This window comes from Acomys russatus, chromosome 21 (genome assembly GCF_903995435.1).
Source record: "Acomys russatus chromosome 21, mAcoRus1.1, whole genome shotgun sequence".
In the NCBI taxonomy this organism is placed as follows: domain Eukaryota; kingdom Metazoa; phylum Chordata; class Mammalia; order Rodentia; family Muridae; genus Acomys; species Acomys russatus.
In genome coordinates, this window is record NC_067157.1 from 15,738,954 (window position 1) to 15,757,982 (window position 19,029).

A 19,029-nucleotide genomic window follows, 5' to 3' on the forward strand; every position below is an offset into this window, starting at 1 on the left:
CATGGATCTGTGCTTTTCAATTCTAACTTCTGTCCCAAACGGTCCATCTCTTTAAAAATATTCTAAAGTTAATGATGTATCCATATGTTCATACAGAAGTGAAGTAAAGTGGATTGAGAAATATCATTCCTCTCCAAGCTTATTCCATCTTAAACCTACTTTTCTTAATTTCAAACTCCTTCATGCACATAAAGATAAATATGATTACATTTTCTTACTTCTCACATTTTATATAAATAAAAACATATCTATACTACTGAACATCTTCATTTTCTCAAACATACATATCTTAGATATTTTCTAAATTAGTACACAGAGAGGGTCATTATTTTTCCTAACTGAAGAATACTCCATTATCAGAGCATACTATAGCTTATTAAATCAGGATTCCAATTAAAGATTGTTGCCCATTCAAATTGCAGACAGTTTATGTTACATTATGAGGTTGCTGTGCCAGAGTCTCTCACTAGTTCAGTCTAGGGCTGCACTAACTTTAAAGCCATCATCACACCATGATGACATCATGCATACATCAGTGTTTTATACGCAATACACTAGTCTTCTTCACGTGAAATGGTACTAAGTCATTTCCCTTCTATTGTATATTTAAGTGATTTATTTTCATAGAAAGGGGAAACTCCACATTTGTCATTGTGAAAGTTCATTTTGTTTGTTTCAATTCATCATTCTCACATTCTAACATGACTTCTTGAATCCTGACTTATTATTAATCATAGACCTATTCTTCACGGTTAGGGAGCATTCACAAATTTGATAAGTGTGCTTCCATTTTTTTATCTAAATAATTGATCTTCTTGGTCTATGTAAGTAAATATCTTTCTTGAAGAATGAAATCTCCTTCCTTAGTCTTGTAATTTTTTTTTCTTTGTGTAATCCTGACCTCATCCTCTCAACATTCCCTGGCTCCAAATCTGTGTTGCTTTCCACAACACCTGTACTACCTTCCTCTCTCGTGACTCCTCCCTTTCCTTCAGTCTTTCCTTTCCCTGTTATAACACATTAAAGGGATTCTACTGGCCTATGTTAATCTCTGTTTAATTTTCTTCCTTTCACAGATAAAGTTCTCAAATCCTTGGGTGTCTGCTTTCTCACCTCCTCTTCTGGCTACCATGTGTTCACCAGGCACCTTTAATTCACAATTGTTCCTGTAGGTTCTGTAGATATTGATACATAAGTGATTTGACGGCATAAGACAAAGAGGAGCCTACTGCTCTCCACAGAAACTCTGTGCTACATTCACCATGCTTCTGATTGTCTTGCCTCCACCCAGGTGTACCATAAATGACTTGAGTGTGTAACACTCAGAGAGTAAAGTTTGACCACTCACCTGGAGGACCCCATAGTCCACCCAAGTTGATACATAAAATTAACCATTACAAAATTGAAATTTTATTTTAAGTTGGTGTAGATAAAATTGCGTGTCAGCTTAAAAGACCCCCATTCCAAGGGAAGGGGGGAAATGAAAAAATAAGGGCAAGTAAGATGGCCACAGTCCCCATTCCTCTGTGTAACACTATGCTCTAAACTAACTTGATTTTCCTAACTGATCTCTGCATGTAGAATTTAAACTTGGGATCCCTGAGTTAAGTCATAAAGAGGAATTCATGTTGGTCTTAGGAAGATAAAGATTTGAATATGCTTTCACACATATTACTGATGTTACACAAGAAAACTAAGGAGCTCATACAAAATATATACAAAGATGACTCATCAAAGGAGAGTTGAAATTGAGCTACTCAGAGCCAACATAATTAGTTCCAAAGGATTTCTTTAAATCCTGATCCCCTCTCTCCATCTACTGATTACCTCCAATTTGCAGTGGTAAAAGCCAGCATAGGTGCACAACTGGTTTCCTGGAGCATTACTACATTGTAGGAACACAGAGCAGGTAATATTGGGGTATTGTATCACACTACTCCTGGAAAGACATGAACAAACATCTCCTCAACTCAGACAGGAAAACAAGAGACCAAAGTAATGATACCAAAAAAGTCAGTGAGTTTACTGGAGTTGTTTACAGGAGCATAGATCACTCAAAGCCAGCTTCATCACTAAAACTCTGCCTGACAATAGGTGACTGTTCATAAAAGCCAGAATTCTAGAGCTTTCTGCATGACTAGTTGGTAATTTAACAGATTGGAGAATTCTTCCATAGACTGGAATTGTCTCGGTCTCCTCTTTCTTGCTTTCATAATCTTGGGAGAGAGAGGACTGGAGTATCTGGTCAATTTCAGGAACTTCCTGTGGCTTATGAGTAGTTTCCTCTCTGGATCTTAAGGAACCTCCCTTTAGAATTTCCTGAATCTTAAGCAGCTGCCCTCCTAGATGGAATGTTTCAAATTGGAGGCAGCTGCTATACAATGTAGGGAAAGTGCCTAAATCCTGAAGAAGCAATCCTTAAGCTTTGCATTGATTGAAAGGGAAGTTGATTCTGAAAGTGAGTAAATACCAAAGGAGATCAGTAACTATGCACTTCTTTAAAACATTGATTTCTCAGTCCTTAATTTCAGACAAATATTGGCAGCTTTTTAATGCTGAGAGGCACAAGTGACAACTAAGGACTGAGCACAGCAACTGCTTTGGGCTAAAGGAAAGAAATTCAAACTCTACTACAAAAGTGAGATCCAAGGACTGAGTAAAATGATAGTGGCTTCTATCTAGTCAGATTTTGTGGGTCCTCTAAAATCTACTACTCAACTCATGAACTTATATGAACCTGGCACCAGATCTGGTGGAATATAAACTCCTTTTGAAGAAAAATATAAAGATTTTTTTTAAAAAACCAATCTTTTACATAATGCTGACTTGGTAAATACATACTAAATTGATGTGTTTGATTTTCTTTTTTTCTTATAATAAATGTAACATTCAGTTTAGCTAAGAGATGATTGAGAAATGACACAGTGATAGAAACCTTACAAATAGTTAAAACCACTCACATTAGCTGTTGTTTGATCAGCAGAGTGGAGGTGAAGGGAGGAAAACAGTAGTGTTTGTAAGTCTGCTCTCAACCACAGACACATGATACCGTTTCTGGATCTTCCAGAGATTAATTGATTCCTAAGTTAGAACAATGTCATCACCTAATTTATACTTAAAAGAAATGGTACACAAAGTATTTCTAATTCTTCATGTGTAGAAATCATAAAAATCATAAATCAAGAACTGAAGACTCACTTTCTTGAACAAAAATAAAAAAGGAATTATTACAGAACAGAGCTAGATGACAAAATATTCTTGTGGAATTTCATTATTGTCTTAACTATAAAGTTTCAATGGTTCTTGAGAAGAGAAACAGCAAGGTGAACTTGTTTTCTATGAGGAAACAATACTTCGGCTTCCTGACACTTTTCCTTCTGAAAGGCAGAGGTCTTGGGGCAAATGTGAGGACGATACAAAATCTGGTGGCCCTGGGAAGAGGAAATGAGCAAACATCAGAGAATCACTGATGAGAAGATAGAAATACGTGTAACAAGCGTCTCAAAGCCGGGTGTGGTGGTGCACACCTTTAACCCCAGCACTGGGGAGGCAGAAGCAGATGTATAGCTGTGAGTTCGAGGCCAGCCTGGTCTACAAAGTGAGTACAGGCCAGCCAAGGCTACACACAGAAATCCTGTCACGAAAAACAAAACAACAACAACAACAAAAAATTGTCTCAAAGGAACAATTGACAAAAACTCATTTCTGAAAGGAAGAATATGACAAAAATTCATCAAATGCAACATAAAGTATATGCTCTATCAATGGAGACAATGAAGATTCCACTGATAGAAGCAGGACGGATACGTTGATAAATAATAAAGTTGGTTCTGTGTCTGCCAAGTCTGAGATAACACTAGAATCTACCCTCTTTGAGCCAGTTTCTTCTTCCATAAAGTTGAAACAATATTTTTAAGCTCTTAATATGGATTAATTAAGAAAATATATGTGTAACAGTGTGTACTGTAAGCACTATGCATACACAGAGGTCTTAATTTCTTCATCCCACTAAAACTTCCAAAGTTCCTCAGATATAACCTATACATATCCGTCTATATGCCTTAAGATGCCTTAAATCTTCTTTAGATTGTTTACAATATCAAAAGCAGTGTAAATGCTATGTAAATCATTTAATAACAAGGTAAATGTTTATGTATCCTCAGTGCACATGCAACTTAGTGTTTCAAGTATTTCTGATCCACAGTTCATTGAATCCCCAATTACAGAAGCCACAGGTCCTGAGGACTAACTGTAAATGTCTGTAGACAGTTTCCAACCTGACAAAGAAATTAGTATATGAGGAGCTCCAATTCAGTAAAGATAAAACTATCAGTAACCTTTTCAATATTCTAAATCCTTTATATTTGCTGATTATTCTTGCCCCTGCTCATTATATATCTATTTTATTTATAACTACTCAGGTCTTGCTTCATTTTTTTTTTATCCTTGCAGATGTATATTTTCATGTCTAACTTAGCTGGAACTTGAAATCCTCTCATCTGTCTTCTACCCTACATTTCTAGCTTTCATAAATCTTACCACAGATTGTCACTGTTCATGGTTACACTAGCTTAGTTTCTAGGCTGTTTACATATACTAGGATATCATATTGTGATGTAAGTGGCACAAAGATGAATTGCGATCCCTTTCAACTACCATTGAATCTCCAGCCCTTCCTGTGGTGGAATCCCTGATACCCAGTCACATGTTGCATCTGTTAGGTTCACCAGATGAGAGGCAGTAAGAGACTCAAATGAAACAGAAAGTCATGCAAACTAATGTCAGAAAGAAATTGCCATCATACCTGTGTGCGCATGTACACACACACACACACACATACACACACACACACACACACACACACACACACACACACACGAGGAAAGTTGGGTATGATAGCACATACCTCTACTCTTGCACTCCACATATAAGGACAATAAAATCAAGAGTGTGTTAGATTGTGTTTGCTTGTACAAGTGTTTTGGAGTCCTGAGACCAACATCCAGAATCACCCTCCATTACTCTCCACTTTGTTTATTCAGCCAGGGCCCCTCAATTTCACCCACAGATCCATGTTTTGGGTCATCTAGCTAGCCAGCTTAGTCCAAGGTCTCTTTTGTCTCCACCTTCTGAGCTGTAACTACAGCTGGGCTGCCACATCCCCCTTGGTCCTTTACATGGGTCCTTGGGATTCAAACTTTCATTCATATGCATATAAGAACTTACCTATGCATATGCTCTTACTTACTGAGCCATCTTCCCATACCCAAGAAACAAATCTTAATACCCTCACTCAGGAGTGAGCAGTGTCAGGGAAGTTTAAAGGGAACAAGACTGTCATTTGATGAAGTAAATACATTTTCCATTACTGTGTTTTTAAATGTGCTGATTCTATAGCTTTACGGGTGGGTTGTTTTTTTGTTTGTTTGTTTATCTCTTTGTCTAGTTTCTTGAAGACAGGGTCTCTTGCTATGTAGCTTAGCTAGCCTCATACTCATTATGTAGCCCAGACTAATGCCAAGCTGATGTAATATTATCGCTTCAGCCTCTTAAATGCTTAGATGATAAGTATGAACTACCACACCCAATTTGTTATTGAATGTTTTGGGGGACCAATTCCTTTGTTTGAAATACAGATTAAGATCAATTCTTCATCCACTTGGAGGCTTGTTGTGTTCGTTTGACTCATGTACAGCACTGCCTTTGAAAGTTCACCAATAAGTGAATAAGTATACTAAAGGGGGGAAAGTAGTTATGGTCACCATAATTCTAAGTAAGTCACTCTCACAAGCTTCAGCGCAAATCTTAGAAAAGGGGAAGTAAGTAGATATGAAAGTTCTGCCATCTGAGAGAATTCAGAAAGGTTAGGCAAAGATGAAGATTATGACATATAGGAAAAAACTAAGTTAGTTTCAAATCTTGGGAGATACACCTGTACTTTGAAATGGAGCATGCCATGCACTGAGCCATCAAAGGCAATTGTAGCTATGAAGTATAACTCTCATAGAGCGTACAATATCTATGCAACACTGGTTAGAATATTTGAAAATTTGGGGAAATCTACAGCCTGGGGTAAGGTTTAAGTTCTTGGCAAGAAGGGGCCTTGTACACACTTACTACTAGGCTCAAGTCTACTGATTCATCATAGGCTTCAAGTTAGATAGATTTATTATTGGTAATGGATGGGCCACGATTACAAAAACACTTCCAAGAAACAAAGCAAATAAGAACCTTCACAGGGGAACAGAGTGAGATATTTACCTTGTTGCTACATAGTTCCTATGTAAAAGACCTCAGTTGCTACCAGTGGCCTGGTGTTGCTCTTCTCATGTAAAATATGATCTCATAAAACTTAAACATTACTTTGATTCAAAGAAAAAAGTATTCAAACAGGATCCTGAAATTATTCTGTATAAATTCCATTTGAAACATTTCTAAAAATGTTCTGACTGAAAGAAAATGACTGATAATGCTCCATTTCACAGAGAACAGATGGCTGGTTTTCTGTTTTCTTGGCATGGATAAGTTGAAACTGGCTTCAAGTGATTGTCAAGGTCCAGGAACTGAAATGTTCTCCAAGGAAGAACCCAACCACACAGAAAAGTACGTAGATGAAGTCTTTCAGAACTTCAAAGATCAGTTACACCACGAGAAGCAATTCAGCTCTGGTTTACCCCTATATCCCGTACCATTGACCTTTGAGTTACTACTCTGTATGACTGAGGTAGAAACATTTGGTCAAGGTGAGGTTAAAGTAAAACCACCCTTAGGATGTAGGATGGAGACTTCCTTTCTCTGTTTCCTTATCACCAGTGCTGAGACTATAACTGGCACATAATAAGTCCTCAAAGAGTTGGAGAATGAACATGAATGAGTATCTGTATGACCACTTTAACTTAACCTAAAACATCCTTCTCCAGAATAAAAGCACTAAAGAGTGGAACGGCCTGGAACTGTGAGTGAAGACTTAGCCTACAGACAACTGAGGTAGATTATAAAAATAAGTTTATTTGACCTGAAGATTCCCTTTATGGTACAGAAATCTCCTCTTATGAAAGCTCACATATATCCTGAGAGTTGGTCTACCTCAGCAGTCAAGTCTCTGCAAAGGACTAAATCATAAGCCCAGCCAAACGGCACTTTGTGTGGCCCTTAGGACTGTTTGTGAATGTTGCTCTTGTTCATAGCATGGCTGAACCTTGAAACACAAACTCTTTTATCTAGTTTAAGTGGGTGAAATGATCCATCTTCATCCCAAATTCTGCCTGTAATGATCCCAACCCTAGGTAATTTCTTCTTTGATTTCACATTAAGAAAATGGAATGGTATCTTTACAGAGAAAGAACCCCTTGTAAAAATCAGCCTTGAAAGAAAATGGATCCTGTCAATTTGTTTTTTAAGCTACCCTGAAAGCTGGCAGTTTAATGAATAAATCTGTGTCTGTACAGGAAATTTCTCTACAGGAAACTTTCTGAACCAGCAGCCTATTTCTAGAGCCAGGGCTGTAGCAGAAACTAGCAGAGAATGACATCACACTTGGCTCCAGGGTTGCATTCTTCCCCTTCACTCATGTCCTCTGTTGAATGGAAGTTCTTATAGGAAACAGAAACTTCAACCACCTGGCTACCAGACACCAGGTGACCTGACCATAACCAGGTCACACTAGCATGCCCTAGGAGAAATGCTTCCCTTGCCACTAGCTGAGGCACCAGAGCTGTGTGTGGCATAAATGTGGGAGATTTTGGTCTACTTACTGCCCTCTACACATCAGGTGTTATGGTGAGACTAGCTCATATATGATATGAAGAAAGATCCTTCTGAGTCAGAGATTATTTTAAACTAAACTGTAAAGGAATTCAGATCAGGGTTCAACTTAAATCATTCAGATTTTCTATGTACTGGAGAATTCCATATTAACAATTCCACGTGACATTTGTATTACAGAAAATTGTTTTTTTGTTTTGTTTTGTTTTTATGTGATGTAGATTGTGAAGTGTGAATTCGGAGAGAATGGGTCTCTTCTTCCACACACTGAGTTCTCTCTACCACACCTCCCCTCTAGGGCTGCACTTTCTGTGAGACCAACTAACTGAATATCTTCCGTGCAATAACACGTGAGAAAAACATGAGGCAAAGAAGCTGCATGAAAACAAAGGAATTCTCAAATTCACTGAAGAATGAAACTCTATTTTCAAAATAGGATGAAAGCACCAAGAATGAATATAGTAATTTAGCAGGTATGGAAAATGAAGATAGGTAAGAATATATATATATATATATATATTAAATATAAACCTGATCGTTTTAATTTCAACAAGGTAAATTGGTCCCTTAAAACATAAAATATCAAAAGCCAAAGATTCAAGACTTCTTTTTTTCATGTCCTAAGAGAAGGCTCATAGGTTGAAAACTCTCACTAGAACTTCTTGGAGAAAAGTCTTCTGAATTTGAACTTAGTATGGAGGGGTAGGATCTTACTGCATACCCCTGGGTGGTCTAGAACTCACTATGTAGGCCAGCCTGGCTTTAAATTCACAGAGATCAGCCTACCTCTGGCTTCAGGATCCAAGGTATGCACCACCATACCTGGGAAGACTGAACCTTCATCAGATCATGTGGGGTATGCAGAATCCTGTGCCACATGCAGTTCAATGTATCTGTCTCACTTGATTCTTAAAAGAAGTCTTCAACCTAGATGAAAGCTCATTTTACATATTTAAAGAAAAAAAAAGTAAAAGTAGATAATGAATATGCCCAAGGGTAACAACTCATGGTTGGTATATAAAGTGCAAATCCAGTGAGTTTAACTCCAAAACACCATCACTTGACCACTGGGGATCCCTTCCTTCATGGACTATTACCAAGTCCCAGTCCTCTACATAAACTACATGTTCATTGAGTATTGTGTTAAAAATTAGAGAAAAGACTACCCATAGAACTCACTCATCTCTGTGTCTCAACATTTAAGAGAGATTTGCTGCTCATTTTAAGATTAAATCAAATTGCTTTTCTTAACCACACATTGACCAACTTGCAGAAGAAAGCAGCTCAGAAATACACTGTAGAGCAAGGGAATATCTGTGATAAATTAGCTGCCCATACAGCACCCACTAATTGGTATCAAGAGTTAGCTACACTTAATAACATGTGCTTAGATCCAAATATTTCAAGACCTTCATGAAATATTCAGGGCATTATATTCACGAAACCCTCTTTGTGATTCATAAATACTAACAATATTTTATTAAGCACAGGAAGAATGTTTATAAAGTTAAGTGATTTGATTTGGCAAAGAGCGGTCAGTAAATTGTTGGCTAAGACTGGAATAAAGACAGTAAAACTCTAAGATCTCAAAAAGAGAAGAGACAGTTCTTCTAAGACAGCTCTGCTGGTCTCTCTGCGCTATTTTTCTTCTTCCTAGTTGCTTTTCTTCTCCTCTTCTCAGGTCTCCGTCCTACCATTTGGCAAACCAGAAAGTATGAAGAAAGAAACCAGGGGACAGCATCATGAGATCTAGAACCTGAGAAATCCCTGAATTCCTCTGAGAGCACCACCTTTCGCCTTTCTGCTACATTCTTGGTCCCCTGCTATGACTCAGTGTGACTCACATTCAGAAGCGCCACATAAGGTAGATGGAGTCTTCTCTCAATGGACCCAAGGGCAAACTTTTATCTTAGCACTTCAGCCAGAAACTCTGTGGAATTCTAAAGTCCGCTTTCCTCCCAAAACCAGGCCAATAAGACTGAAAGCTGACGTTGCATAGGCATGTCCCTGTATTTAACCAGGTAGAGTTTCTCTGGTGGAAAATCTTTTTCTTGTTAGGCCTTTCCTGGTAAAAATCTAGCAAGGCCATGCCAAAAATGGAAAGAATAAGGCAATTGTGTCATTCCTATAGGAAAAAAACATGTATTCTAATTCTTTATATCATTAGATATCTATTTATTTTATATAATGGGGCTGAAATACATAAGTTTATAATCATAATAGTGAATAGATAATAAAATATCTATTAGCTGTGTTTTGGCTTCCAAAACATATCCCTGTGACTTAGATATGCTAAAAGTATTAGTATGAAATCAATATTTGACATATAAATATTTAAATTTTATGCTGAAAATGTATTATTTAGTGGGAGAAAATAAAATTATTCTAAGGTTTCAAATTAAGTAGAGTTAATACCACAAGCAACATATCATTTCCCCCTGTCTCCTGATCTAAACAGTCCAAAGCACAGTGGGGGAAAATCGTACAATTTTCATTAGTGTATTAATAATTTATGTCACCTATGCTTGAAGAATATAAACTGTGAGTTGTCAGTTTATGTTAGTGTTAAAAGTGTTTTTTGTTTTTTTTTTTTGTATTAACAGCAATCCCAATGTATTAACAGTAATCTTAGTTTTCTAGAATTAATTTCACAGAGATCTATTTATAATTACTGGCTAAATAGGTGAATAAGAATGTGAGCAAAGATTTTTTCCCAGTCTGTAGGCTGTTGCTTTGTTCTCTTGACAGTGTCTCCTGCCTTACAGAAGCTTCTCAGCCTCATGAGGTCCCATTTATTAATGGTTGATATTAAGGCCTGGGCCGTTGGTGTTCTGTTCAGGAAGTTGTCTCCTGTGCCAATATGTTCCAGGCTCTTTCCCACTTTTTCCTCTAAGTGGCTTAGTGTCTCTGGTTTTATGTTGAGGTCTTTAATCCACTTGGATTTGAGTTTTGTGCAAGGTGACAAATATGGGTCCAGTTGCATTTTTTTACACATAGACCTCCAGTTAGACCAGCACCATTTGTTGAAGATGCTATCCTTTTTCCATTGAATGGATTTGGCTTCTTTGTCAAAAATCAAGTGACCATATGTGTGTGGATTCATATCTGGGTCTTCGATTCGATTCCACTGATCAACCAGCCTGTTGCTGTGCCAGTACCATGCTGTTTTAATTACTATTGCTTTATAGTACAGTTTGAAATCAGGTATGGAGATTCCTCCGGAGCACCTTTTATTGTACAAGATTGTTTTAGCTATTCTGGGTTTTTTGTTTTTCCATATGAAGGTGGCACTCAGAGGAAGGACAGCTGGTAGCCAAGAAGAGACTTGATACCCTATGAGAATATACAGGGGGAAGTAATCCCCCTCAGGAACAGTCATAGGGGAGGGGAATAATGGGAAAATGGGGGGGGAGGAATGGGAGGATACAAGGGATGGGATAAACATTGAGATTTAACAAGAATAAATTAATAATAATAAAAAAATTATTTAAACCAAAAAAAAAAAGAATGTGAGCAAAGGTATATAAAAGGTATTTCAATTCATTTGAAATATAATTAGGAATCTGATATAATGTAGGAATCTATGCAGGAGGCATTATAAAATACATATAAAAATATTGATAAAGATGATATACTGTAAGCTTTGTTTTGGTGAGGAGTACTCAAGTCTATTTTAGTAACTAAAGTCTACAAGAATTGAAATACGTACTTTTGTGTTTCTCTAAATTGAGGACACAGTAGAGAGATTATATCATCCAAGTCTTCACTGAAGGTCTGAGCTGAGCACTTAAGACCGGAGGACCCACCTTTCACTAATATTTGAAACAAGCTAAGTGTGATAAGAGAATTTTATGTTAGTTTTGCTCTCCTTTGCTGTTTCCTTCTGACACAAAGTCCTCAGCAGCGACCTGGGCCCCCATCTGCTGGTCATTTTGAGAACTCATCAGCAGCTCACCCCGTATCTTTGATTTTCGCAGTTCCTTGATGTTGGCGTTTGTGCCCACTTGCGTAAATTTTTGCGACTTCCATGGCTTGTGGTTTTACTGCACAAACAGGAAATAAAGCATTAGAGGTATCTGATTCTCGAGGGTGAATGCCATGGGCTTCTCTAAAAGGAAAAGGGAGAAAAAGATGACTCAACGCACTGTTTTCATCTTATCTTTCCGTGAAGATATGCAATTCTGTAAGGAGGCAGAGTCCACAGAGCAGTTTCATTTGAAGGAAATTCTCTCCCAAATGGCTACCAATCCTTTGCTTTTTATTATTTTGGCCTCTGCGTTTCCTTCTGTCAGAAGGTAAGATATCCTAAATGTCTGACTACATGGTCTCAAGAGTCCCTCTCAGTTTGAAAATTCTGCAGCGCTACAAAATTAAGCTGGAGATAATGCCCACAAATTATTTTATTACAAAACCTCTTTTGTCTGATTCAGGTCCTGAAACTCCAAGCTTTAACTACACGTTTTTAATAGTCAGGTAAGAACATTACTGCATTATTCTTAAATCAGTCTATATCAGACACAGGAAGAAACATCTTTCCAGGAGATTTTGGTGATACATTTTCTTAAAATAGCCTCATCTTCCTTTGTTTTTATTCCTTTTCTCTTTTCTCTTTGCTTATAATTTTATTCTTTGGGATAGTTTAAATGTCTTCCCCCTGAGATATTAAATCTCAAATCTCCTATTACCTCCTTGACACTATTTTAACATACTTTTAAATGGATTTCATAATTCATCTGCAATGAGCCATATTGTTTCATTCTGAATAATTAGATCTGATGTCCATAGCCAGGGGAAATGAATAGACATTTCACTTGGAATTACTTAAATTTTCTCTCTTTTTTTAAACGCTTCTCTAAGCTAGGTGAAACTTCTCTTTCTAAAGAAAATTAATCTGATATTCCAAGAATATTAGGAAAATAGACCAGACATGGAAAAATACATGAAGAAATGGCAGTCTGAGCCTTTCCTTAGAACAAACTAAATGGTCGCTCTGAAATAAGAGGTAAACCAGTTAAGTATACGTCTTTACTATATTCCAGGTTTAAGTCACCCTAAAAGAGCAAAGAACCATGTTGTGGAAGCCATACAAATTCAATGACCAAGATAGAAACAGGTTATTCTTTTAGAATCATCAGAGACACAGAACATTGGACCTTGTTCTAATACTTAGCATGTACCTGCTGATACACCCTCTGGTAGCCCTACTTTAAGCTACCAAACAAATCTAGTGTCTCCTATGTTTAGAAACACGTGCATCCCCATGAATTCTGCACTCACCGTTAGCTGCTATCTGTGTCTTCGCAACCTATGTATCAGGAAAAGTTGTCTACGGGACGCGTGTGGTTTCAAACTTCTTCCCTCCCTCTTGGTCTCAGCCCACGCTGTTGGACTTCGAGCCTGATTCTCAGATGAACATGTTTTTTTTTTTTTTAACTCTGGATCTCTGGTTGCCAAATACTAAAGGAAAGATTCCATGCTCTATCCCTTCACTGTCAAGTTCAATGTAATTGGCCATGAGTTCAATTCTTGGCTCATGTAAGAGAAATCTAATTTCAAAGTCATGTCTCTACCATTTTCACTGTTTGAAATTCTCCTATCCTTTGGTTTTCATCTGGTATTCTCCATGACCAGGCTGTCTCCCATCCACTTCTCCTGGTCCATGCCACCTCACTCCCTCACTCTGGAGAGATTCTAGATGTCTTCCAGTTCTTTGCTATCTTTTTCTGTGCAGAATCTGTCTTTGCCATGTCTACTCTGTCTCCTGGCAGGCATTGACATTTTTGCTTCCTTCAGACCACGGAGAAGCATCATTTCCTTCACTCCCAAGCCTCGCGTCTAGTTACAGAATCTTGCTCTGCACTCGCACAGCATCCCACCTATCTTTGTCACACCCAGAACCACCATAGTCACTTACATTTTGTGGGCCTTTAAGACATTTTGTGACACATGTCCCAGGAACCCTGTGTCATGCCCAGGTTCTCCCTCCACAAGCCAATAAATAGATCAGAAGGTGCGTGTTATCCACCGGAAGGAAGATCATTTTGGTTGGAAAATAGGAAAACTGAGGTCAAAATCTTGGCTTTGGAGAGATTTAAATCGAAGGCTCTTGAATTGGCCTTCAGTCTTTGGATCCACTCAACCTCCTCCCAATACCCTGAAAGACTGAAGATTCCAAGGACACAAGGAAAAAGTGAGTCACAGGGACTCACGGGTGGTCATCAGGGTCCTGTTCTGGGATGTAAGACAGACAAACATGAAGCCTTTTATACAGCGCTCTTCGTGCATGGGGCAGGAGTGGCCTGGTTCATCCTAACTTGGGTCTATTCTCCTCTGAGGGGACATTTGAGTTTATGGGCACCTTTATGACCAAGAAGAAACAGCGGAAGAACAGGAATATTGTGGAAGAGAGCCACTCTGGGCTGTTCAATATTTAGAGAGAGGGCTCAGTTCCTCACCATTGTCCTTAGATGTATGCTTCATTAGATAGGGAAGATCCAAGGCCAAGATTCTTCCAAGAGCAGCTAATACCTGAGCAGGTCGCCACATGATCAGGATGGTGAACACCAGTGCCACAAGACTCTCTCCTCAACTGCTTTACTGTACTGCAAACACTTAGGACTTTGGGGAGAAAATCCAGAATCAACTAAGACTTCTTTAAAAGTAACATCGGAACACAGGTTTAAAGTGGATAGGATTTTATTCAGAAATGGACACCGCAGATCCTAAACAGCAGTGGTTAAGAGTGAAAGTGGTAAATTTCTGCTTTCCTACACTGCAAACCATGGCTCTTTTGCAGCTTCCTCTCGTCAAACACTCAGGGAGAACTTCCAGATCCAGGTTTTCTTCTGGGTTGAAGATGGATATTGGGTTTCATGCTTAAAGAGTACAAAAAAGGGGGCCTGAGGGAACCAATGTTGTCTTTTGGTCCCCTCTCTAGGTCTTTCAAAAAGGTGTTCTGTAGGGTTTCGTTTTTTGTTTGTTTGGTTTGGTTTTTGTTTGTTTGTTTGTTTTGGGTTTTTTGTTTTGTTTTTTCGTTTTGTTTTGGTTTGGGTTTATTTGTTTGTTGTTTGTTTTTGGTTTTGGTTTTGGTTTTTGTCTGGTTTTTGGCTAGATGAAATGGGTGGGGAAATGTATACTGCACTGGTCATAATTTAATTCTTAGAAGGAAAACCAGAGGCAAATTGTGCATACAGATTTGTAGGCTGAGATGCAATTATCCCATTCTGACTCCACGGAAGATTGAAAACTGAAAGAAAGCAGGGACAATGTCTCCACTGTTCAGTTTTACCCAAGCATCTAGCCAACTGCCTGCTATTGAATGCCTACTGTCAACAGGAAACCTATAAGTTCTTATTAAATGAATAATAAAGTTATTGATGGAAGAAAACAATGGATGGTAGGGGCCAGAGAGATGCCCCATGGATACAGAGCTTGCTGCACAAGTGTGAAGATCTAGGCTCTAAGCTCAGCCTCTAATGCTGTTGTATAACCCTGGGTATGTGTACCAAGAGTCAGAAGCCCCCAAAGGCAGGGAGGCAAAGGCAGGACCAGCACTGTGGCCTGCTAGCCAATTGTTTTAACCAAAACAGTCAGCTCGAAAGTCACTGAGGGACCCTGTCTCAAATAAAAGCGATAGAGGTAGACATCCATGGCCAACTTCTGACTTCCACAGGTGCCCATACAGGACACACACAGAAACACACACACACACACACACACACACACACACACACACACACACACACACACGCACACACACACATGCATGCACACAAAATGGATAGGTATGTGTGGCAGTGCACCACTTGAAGCTTACTAAATGTTCTAATGTATTGTGACAGACTCGTGTTGCTCACTGAGTGTTGCTGAACCCTATTTCTGAACACACAGTGGGACTGCACAGCCAGCTTTCTTTGTATGTGGGCAAAGCCACATGAATGCAACCAATGAAAGGGAGCAAAGGTGGGGTGTATATTTTCTGCCCCCAAAGGTGTAACTGCTGGGGTGAGAGACAGTAAAGCCACCATCTCTGTCACCAGAACAACTTGCCTCGTGATTTTTGGCAAAGACAGCACCCCAGATCCTGGATTCTTGAGCATACTTTTCATCCTACAAAGGCCTTTAATGTAGTCAACTGAGGGCCCATTTTACTTGCCATGGATCATGTTGAGTTTGTGTGGTAGGCCTACAACTAACATTTCTGAAGCACTTGAGGCAACTGTTAAAAATAAGCAGTTTGTTTATTTTGTATTAAACAAATCCACTATAGACAATGGAGTAAGGCAAAAAAAAAAATATTTCCAAGTTAATCTTTTCTTAATGTTTTAAAAATCTAGAAATAAGGAATTATTTTTAAATTAGTTGAATTTGAATCAGGGAAATAATAGCATTATAAGAACAGTACAGTTAATGGATGTCTTTTTATCTTTTCATTACATATATAATCAAATATAATATATAATCACATTTAACTACTTAATAAGAATACTAAAACGCAATGTGAACTAGAAATATGAATGAAATTGAAAATGGGTGTTTTTAAAAGACAAAAATCTCTCTTCCTTTCTTTAAAAATACTCATGTGCTTAGCTGGACTTATTTCACAGTTTCTCAATAAGCACATATTTTTAAAATTCATTAACATCTATAATATGCTTTTATCCTTAAATTTTATGTTTTAAAAAGTTTATGCCTCACAAATTTTAAATGTAACAAGCAGTATAGTATAAAGCCTTTATTCTAATATCTGAGGATTTTTTTTAAATGTTTTGCTTCTTCCAAGCAGACTAATTTTAGTTGCTTTTAGCCATGTTTCCCTAACATAGTTTTGTGGTTACTATAGTATTTAGGTGAAGCCACTACATAAGGCATAGCTGAGCTGGCTTCCCTTTTCTGGAAAAAGCTGATTATTTTCCATGAGAATGAAAAAAGGCATTATATTAAAATGTGTTGCATTAAATTAACCATTCAGGTAAAAAGAGTACTTAGACATAACGCGGCATCTCTTTCCTTACAACCTACATACATATTATCTGACTAAAGATTTTAAGAAAACTTGTTATAGGTGCCGCAATTCAGGGTTTGAATACATTTCTATTATAAATTTATATTCAGGAAATTAATCAGCTCTCTGCTTCTGCGCTTTCATCACAACTACCTTTCTCTCTGGCTTCTGTACCTTTTTCTCTCTAGCTTTTCTTGTTAAGGCCCCATTCTTTCTTTCCTACTTCTTTATTTATTTGGTTTGTGGTCTTTTATATTGGTTTGGGGGATCTTGGGTTTTGGGGTCCCTCTCTCTCTCTCTCTGTGTGTGTGTGTGTGTGTGTGTGTGTGTGTGTGTGTGTGTGTGTGTCCTGGAATTAGTCTTGAACTCATAGAGATTTACCTGCCTATCTTCCTCCTTTCCTACTCCCAATAGTCTCTGCTCTATGTCCAGCTCGTTTTTTTTTTTTAAGTTTCTATATATGAAAGAAAACATGCCATTGCTGTCTTTCTGTACCTGGCTTGTTTGACTTAACATGGTGTCATCCACTTTGACCCATTTTTCTGCAATGACATAATTTCATTGTTCTTTACGGCTAAATAATATATTCTATTTTCACTCTCTAGTTTATTTCTAAATGGAATAAGTAATTCAAGTTATCAAAAAACACTCTTAAAGAGGAAAAAGAGACTCTGGGTTTGGTGATGCACGTCTACCATTACAGTACTCAGGAGGTGGAGGCAGGATGATTTAAGGACTAAATACAGCTAGCCTGAGCTACATCAGAAACCCTGTCACAATGCACAGATAAATAAAGGGGAAGGAAAGATACAACTCAGAAAGAGTTTAATGGCACAGGTTAGGCAGTGAAAGATTGCACTGTAGACATTAAAAAATTGCTGGAGTTAATGGTTTAAAATATTTATAAAACACTTTCTGCCAAATTTTCTGTTTTGTTTTCCTATAACACTGAGTTTTTGCATCTTACAGATGATTATAGCCAAAGCTTCCCTTTAGTGGTGCCAGAAAATACAAGAACCAACCATTTCCAGATGACTCCACTGGCCTACCAGCATTCTCAGTAGATATTCTCAAGTATGCAAAGCCAATTTACTGTAGCACTACTTTAACAGTGATGGGAGACAGTGATGCAATTTAAGTAAGGTGTTCATTCATCACCATTTCAGTTGGTATACAATTCACCTCCGAAAAAAAAAAAAATATATATATATATACTATAAAAATAAAATATTATATATATCCTATGAAATATAAAAATAAAACAGTATATATTATAAAACCACCACAACCAACCTACCAGCAAGGTAATTTGGCCCCAAATACTCTATGTCTTACTATATAGCAAGAAAAGCATGATTGCCGGTACTGTGTGCGCCTGACACTCCATGGAGCACCACCTGGACTCTGCTTCCTTCCTGAAATTCTAACAGTAAGATTTACAAGATTTTTTTTTCTTTTAGACAACTTGGGTCAAAAGAGCTGGTGTTTTTCATGGTGCCCTGGATTCACGTGGTTATCACACAAAAACAGGTGTGGGAGTACCTGTGAGTGTGGTAGTATCCCGTACAGGCGTCTTCACTCATGTCCTGTCAGGTTGCCCGTTCACACCACTGTGGATTGGACTCTGGGTCTGATGACAAGACATTCAGCTCTGTGTAACTCCTAGGACTCCACTCTGTGCCTCTTTGACCTTGAGTAATTTAAACCTATCTCCTTCCTTATGTTCTTAAAAGGAGGCTTAATGGAATTTTGAATTTTCCTATCACAAAATTTCTTAAGGCTTTTGTCAAAAATGATTTGAAATACCACATAAAACGATGTACTCACATCCCTCACTACCACCTTCAAATAACTAGATTACATAAATAAAACATTACATAGAAAATGCTTGGCAAGAATTTATGGGAGGTAACTTGAACAAGAGCTGGCTCCTTTGTAGGAATTTCAGCCTATCTTTTTCCTGATCCTTTTATTCTATACAGGGAGGGAAATTTATGTCAGTTTTTTAAAAAAAAATCTATTACTGCTTCTCATAACTGAATCTATTATTTTTCCCCATGATCCATCAGGTTAAAAACAGGAATAATAGATCGTTTTGACAGAGCTTTGTACATAAATGTCCCCAAGAATCAAACACAGTGAGTTAAACAAGTTTCAGCAGGTATTCAAGCAGGAAAGGAGAACCGTTTTATATTTCAAAACCAGATCTTACTACAAATTTATTATTATCAGCTACCACATAAAAGTACATAGCATTTGAA